The following is a 7,712-nucleotide window of genomic DNA, read 5'->3' as shown; positions in this document are numbered from 1 at the left end:
CATTCTTATACACAGAGCTACTGCAAACTGGAAACAGCCACTGTCAGCAAAAACAATATATCTGAAATTTTACAAAGCTTCACAAGTCTTAACAGCTTAACAGACTACTACAGAACAGAGGTTTAAAGTTTACTGAAGTTCAGTTGATTAGAGTCATATGCCAATCTTAGCTGAAAAGCAAAGGAAAGGGACATTTATAAATGTTTGGAAGGTCTTTCAAGTAGTTGGTGAGCACAGCTCCCTTGAAGATATCCCTGTCTTTGTCATATTGGGACAGATCTGTAAGTAATTTAATATAGCACAGATCCGTCTTTTTCAAAAGTACATCTGGGCTTGCAAAAGCTAAGACTCTCACTCTGTAAATTTCAGAGCACAGCAGGGGCTCATTTCGTATCCATAAAATACTGCGGAGTTAAAGTTATTGCTTAACAATCATACATTTTTTGACTAGAGTGGTATGAATCTTTTGGCTTGAGGTAGCAAATTTGTCTGGAATATATTTAGCAAAACCTCAGGGAAAACTGACCAGTTGGGAAAGATATCTTGATTTAAGTAGAGCAATAGACCTTTCTGGAGCTATGAAATATCACAAGTCCAGATAAAATTCATAGCAGCCAGGGACAAGTGTACAGGAAAGAGGCATTTCTCAAAACTCCCAAGTAAGTAGGAAAGTTCTCAGGGTCAAATGCAAGAATTTCACTACTTCCAACCACTATTCAATCACAAGTTGTATTTATATATTTAAATAAAACAGCTGGCTTAAGTATTCTTTCCTCTGTGGATGGAAAGGTGCAAACCAACAGAGGAAAAACTTTCATAGTGACACGCTGGTTTTTATCCAGCTCAGGATATCTAGCTGAATGTGGGGGCTGCAGCAGGAGAAAAAAGAGCAAATGAAGCTTTGCTTTAAAATTATTGAAAAATATTACTTCACTACAGGGAGATTTTAGATATGGGAATATAGGTCATGGAAAGCCTAACAGGTATTTTACAGCAATTTACAATACTGCCACTGACCAATAAAGTGCAAATGTAAGGGGAAAGCTTGTTCCCTCTGAACTTTATAAAATTTTCCCTGTAATAGACAGATTGCTTGGAAACTTGCAAAGATTTTGCCTGAGGAAGGCCCTAGATGATTTTTTTTTTCCTATCGTGGAACCAGTTTTTAAAAGATTTCAAAATATTACCCTTAAAATACTGAATATTTAAATAGTGAATGAAGATAACATTGAATCATAGAATGGTTTAGATTGGAAGGGAACTTAAACATCATCTAGTTCCAAACCACTGCTGTGTGCAGGGACACCTTCCACTAGGTCAGGTTTCTCAAAGCCCCATCCAGCTGAGCCTTAAACTTCTCCAGGGATGGGGCATTCACAGATTCTCTGGGCAACCAGTTCCAGTGCCCCACCATCTTCGTAGTAAAGAATTTCTTTCTTGTATAGATATAATCTAAATTTATGCTTTTTTAGTTTAGAGACATTACTCCTTGTCCTATCACTACACTCCCTGACAAAGAGTCCCTCTCCTGCTTTCTTGTAGGCCCTCTTTAGGTACTGGAAGGCTGCAAGGAAGTCTTCCCAGAGCCTTCTCTTCTCCAGACTGAACAATCCCAGCTCCCTCAGCCTGTCTTCATAGGGGAGTTGCTCCAGCCCTTTGATAATTTTCTTTGCACAAGGCCATGTAGATGATATCAGTTGCTCTTCCCTTATCCACCAGTGCTGTAACCCTGTTGTAGAAGGCCTTGGGTAGAAGTTACAGATTGTGAAATGAAAATATAAAACTATGACTACATGATTTAGTTTGTTACACTGGGCATCCTTTACGGAGGTTGAAATAGGAATCAGAACTCTGTTAGTGACTGCTTAGTTCTTGCACAAAAAGAAGAATGTGTTGGCTGCTCAGAACTTGAGGGCTTTAAGAGACTACCTCAGAGGATTCTGCTGCAAATGGCAGCTAGTGCAAACACTAATCAGCTGTTTTTATTTTCGTTCCAAGAGTTCCTGTTTTTGTGTATCTTCTGTAGGATTTAAAAGGTGTTGTAAATACTATTGCTTAGTGTTAGATTAACCTGCGATTAATACTGTTCATGCTAGGAAAATGTGTTTCTTTTCCTGAGGGTGTATCTTTAAACACTTGTGTTATTGTATGCAGCTCAAAGTGACAAAAATAGTGCGAGTCATAGGGAAGAAAAAAAAACAAAACAACAAAACAAAAACCTGAGTTTATTCTGTAAAGTGTTTTGTCCTCCTCTCCTTTAATAATGTTGAAAACATAAATGTATATTGTTTAATTTTGCTTTTAAAGATATAGTTGGGGAGAGAACTGAACTAATTTTGGAAATAGAAGAAATGAGAAAATTGTGATGTTTAGGTGATGGAATTGTGCAGTGCGTCCCTCTGTTGGAAAATAAATAAGTCCAAATAAGCCAGATTTAGTAAATAAAGACAAGTGTTATACACAAATTTCAGCTGAGGTTGCAAACAGAATTTGCTGCATTAAGCTACAGTTATAAAACTAACCATCAACTGTCCTGTCAGAATTTAATGAAAGTGTCTTAAATTCTTGATTATGGAGTCAAAAACTCTTACATATTTGTTTTAGTACTGTGTCTAGTATTCTTGCATATACATTATTTTCCTATTTTCTTGACTATACAATAATAATATTTTTTTTTTAAGGCAGCAACTGGAATTAGGAGCAATAGCTAGTTCCCTCAGGCAGAGATAGTACATCTTCCAGTTCCTGGCAGCCTGAACTCACTATCAAAGGCTAATCACCTTGCTATTCTTCCATCAATGTGCTTTTTAAAAGTAAAAGTTATTATGACTAGTGAGCTTTGCATTGAATAGCATCCTATCACTAAGAAAGAGGTGAGGGTATTTTGTACCATGCTGGTCACTCCAGATAAGGATTCAGAATCAAAGGACATTGAATTCCCTTTGCTGATGGAAGGTGATTTTGGGCATCGTCTAAAGCTGATCATGGGAACTCACAAGCTCTACAAGGCAACACCTGGTAAGGCTTTGGTGTCTCTAGTGCAAACAGCACTGCAGAGAAGGCTTTCTGGGTCATTTTCTTGGATATATGCAATCTGTCAGATTCCCATGAAGATAGAATAGGGATGGTCTGGATCCTGCCATAGTATTGTTAGCAAATAAATGATTCTGAAAGAATGAGATACATGGAGTGAGAGCTACCTTATTTGTCTAAAATTTAAAAATCTATGATTTGAACAAATTGTCATTTTATCTTCCAAAGAACACATTACCTCTGCTGTGTGAAATGCCCATATGATCTGCACTGTCAGATTTTATTATTATTGTGACAGATACAGTAGCATATAAATTTTAAACTAATGAAAAAAAATGTCATCTATCTTTTAGAGCTAAGTGTTCAAAGTGCATCAGCTATTCAATTTGATAGATCATACTTCAGAGAGTTTGAGAAGAATTGCATATTAAAATTACAGTGAATGAAAACCTCACTTTTATCCCACTCCACATTTTATAAACTAATTCCAAAGAACTCATGAGAGATCTACTTCCAAAAATATTTCTTTATGGAAAATAGCTGGGAAAAAAAGTAAATAAAATATTTCTCTATTAAGATAAATTTGATTGAATAGAAAATAAAAGAAGGTATTAAAACTCACCAGTGCTGATTTTCTGCTTATTATGGTCTCCTGAAAGTAGGAAAAAGGGAAGGAACAGTTGCAGTTTATTGCTTTCATACTGTTCTGTAGGTGAATAGTACCAACTTTTATGATTCTCTAATAAAGGAATGCACAGTTGGGTTTTACGGAATAAAGCAGTTGATAATAGTCCATCAAAATATTTTAATGGAGACAACTTTCGGGAAAAAAAAAAAAAAGATAAAAAGCTTTGTAGATTCCAAATACAATGAAATGTTACCTTTTCTTTTTTATTTAAAGTTTAAACAAACAACAAAAAAATCTTCTCCTTCAAGGAAAAAAAAAAAACACATCTAGAAAGCTGAAACCCAAGGTAATTTCAGTTTAAAGACATATGAACACAACCACAAGCATGCATTTATACATGAAATTTCCTAGACTGCTTCTTTAGCATGTTCATTAGCATGAGTTTTTCTTGTGTTACAGATGTTTCATTTAAACACTCCAATCAGTATTTAAAATGTCAACTGATGCCCATTATTGCTGAAGGTAAAACTATCACATTTCTCTTTCCTTTTTTTTTGTGTGACTTGTTACTCTTATCCTCTGTCTTCATGCTTGATATGTATTTCTGGAAACTTGTTGGCAAAATGTGAAGTTTATAAAAAGGATGTAAATAATCCTTAAAGTTGATGATGATCAAATTGAAATTGACTAAGGTATAACTGGAATGAAAGCTAAATATGGTGTTGTTATGATCTATTTTTAAGGACTCTGGAATACATTGGATGTTTATATGATTGGACTAGCCTGTTCCTCACATTCTGAGAGCCAAAATTTGAGAAATCCACAGTTACATTCAGCTTCATTTAGCTGACATTTTCTGTTTAAAGATTACTTTTTGGGAAGAGGAAGTGAAACAGAAACACTGACAAAAAATCCACTCGTAGTAACTTGTAAGGCTCATCCTGTTAGTGGAAGGACTTATTCACGCAATGCAGGTGGGGAAAGCAAACTTGTTACATAAATTCTCAATTTCTTTCTAATCAAGGTCCAATACTACTTTGGGAACTAGTACTGAATAAGTCAACTTCATAGAGGGGAAGCTACATGAAAGCAAAATACAAGATTTTTCACTCTAATAGGTAATAAGTTCTAGTGTGAAGTAACCTGTCAGTCTGTAAAATCGATGATATTTTAAAAATCATCCTTTTGTCTAATTAAATATGGAAATGATCTTTAGAAAAAGTGAACACTTCACAGTTCTGAGCTTATGTTCTTTATTTCCTGCAGATTCAAACTTTTCTAGGAGATATAACTAAGTCACATGTGAATTACCGTGTATCTTTAACATAAAACATAGAACAAATGATAATTAAGGAAAAGGTCAGTGAACTTTATTTCATGTTTCCTACACTTCTATCTTCTGTTATTTAAAATAAACTGTATTATTTTTGTGCTACAATAACTTCTTGCTCTGGGGTGACAAAAAATAACAGCTGAGATTTTATTTACTTTGATTCCATAATAGTTTAGTTCAATTTCTTACATTAAAAAGTCTCCCAGGAATACAGTGGTAACTCTACTACCAGATATTAAAACAGTTCTTTTTTGGGGGTGGGAGTTTTGCATGGCAATAAAGGGATTGACTTGATTCCAGCCTCATTCCATAACTACTTGACCCGTACATTACATTGGAAAAAAGTCTAGTTTTTCTAAGACTGAATTACAAATGTAAAGCTATAAATGAAATACTTTACTTTGTTTCTTCTGAAGAATTAATTAAGATGTTTTGGAGCAGAGTAAAAATACTGTATATTTTCTAATGGGAAAATAAGAAAAATATGAAGCCTTCTCTATTTACTTAAGGCCACATCAGACTTCTGTATATATGACTTCAGCCACCATTTATTAATTTATATTTTGTTCATCAAAATTATTATTATTATATTTTTGAAACATAGGAAATACCTAATCCTTATGAATGTATTGGATTAAAAATCTTCAGTATAAGACATTTGATTTCTACATAAATATTTTTACTGTATGAAGTCAAGCTACTTATTATATTTGCTCTTATTCACTTTTGATCTTTGATTTTTCTGCCTTATGCTGTAGGTCATGTTATGAGATTAGGAATACAGCCATTCTGCTACTGAATACTAACCGACAAAAGTTGTTTTCATGACCTTTTTTTGAAGATTGCTACATCTATATTTTTATTTTTCTGTCTTCCACTTTGTCTTGAATTTTCAAAATACTCCTTATCAGCTCCTTATCAGAAAAGTTTCAAAACCTGTATTACCTGCATTCAAAACCTGCATAAAACCACTGTACAGCTAACATGTTATAGAATACTAATTCAGGAAATTAAATTCAAAAACAGAAACAAAAGAAAGTTAATATATTTTAAGTGTAACATTAACAGGAAAGTGAACAGTATTCCAAATGACCAAAACAAATTTTTTGAAGATTTCAGAGGTCCTTCTCAAAACCTTATTCCTTCAAAGTCAAGTATGAATGTACTAGATAAGCTTGAATTCTGGATGGACTTCAAATGATCCTTGGGAGCAAGATGCTTTGGTAGCTCCAGATTTCAGCTGAAAGATATATTTGTACATGTGCACCCATTACTTTATGTTTTTTTGTCAGAACTAGAAAGCAGATAATTTTGTTTTAAAGCACTAGCATCCCAAACTACTTTTTTTTTTTCTTAATCAGAACATCACACTTCAGAGAGCAATGTATTCTTTCTGCCTGAGCAAAGCAAATATACAAAAAATTACAGATGCTACTATCTTAATGTGTATGAACAGCCTAGAATCAGTATTATTATGTGTGTACTTAAAGATGAGCCTTACTATTTATCTTTGCAGGATGGAGAGACCAACATTGTGTCTAGCTTTAATGATGTTGTTAAAATGACAGTTAAACAAATTATTAAGAATTACAGAAGCAACTTAAATTCTCTAACCAGAGAAGAGGATATAGTAGCACTGATATTTTCTCTGGCTTTAGAAGCAATGAATCAGTGTAATAAGGAAAACAGCTCTTTCTGTACTCTTCCAGTTTATAACACAAAGGTTTGCTCTGAAGTTTTTTAAAAAAAAAAAAAAACACACAAAAAAAAACCCCACAACTCTGAAGGGTTTTCCATGGATTTAAAAACGTAATTTATTTGAATTTATGAAAAAGATATTTTATGTTATTTTCTGCTTTTTGCTAACTCTATAATTTGAGATTAACATTAAATTCAATTATATTTCTCTTTTCCTTCTCCTGAACATTTTTATTTTACTTTGAAATATGCTACAATTTGACATGGATATAATACATTAGACAATGATAAGTACAGAGGCTTATGGAAATGTTTTTTGCAGTAACTATTTAAAGCACTGTATTCTATTGTATTATAACAAATGAGCAATAGGTTCTCAATATACTTCATTATAAGTACTACAGCTACTTTAAAAGAAAAGTAAAGCTTAACAAAGAATTCATTTGGTACAATGTCCAATTTGACAAGTGCATGAAATGCACTAGCTGGTGTTCATTTTAACTAATCTTATACACAAAAATGAAAGTGAAATGGCTGAAGGTTCATTTTTGTTCTTTGTTTTAAGAAAGAAGGTAACTCAGAAAAGAGACAAGACCCCTTGTACAGTAAGAGAAACACAACTTGAAAGGAGGACTTTGCTGTGCTAGCAGATCTTGCATCACTGTTTTCCTGACCTGAACAGCCTCATTCAAATAGTCAGTGGAGATAGGATGCACTACTGGGGAATTTTGATAGACTGGGTTCTTTCTAATAATTTTTATTTTGAGTATACATTTGGAATATTTCTGCACTCATTTCTGTTTTATCCTCCATCACTATCTTGTTTGAAATGCTTTGCCCCAAATTTTTATGTTAATTGATCCCTTATTGGTCATAGTAGAGATTAATATTAGTGATTTTTACTATATGTGAAATACAGAACCTGCAGATTGCAGGCTCTGGACAATTTACTATAAATCCAGTACTTCAAAAATGGCTGAAAAAAACTTTTTGTTGTTGGTTGGTTGGTTTTTGTTTCTT

Source organism: Anser brachyrhynchus (genome assembly GCF_964034855.1).
Source record: "Anser brachyrhynchus genome assembly, chromosome: 4".
NCBI classification, from domain to species: domain Eukaryota; kingdom Metazoa; phylum Chordata; class Aves; order Anseriformes; family Anatidae; genus Anser; species Anser brachyrhynchus.
The sequence above is the reverse complement of the archived record's forward strand: the minus strand, read 5'-3'. Positions refer to the sequence as shown.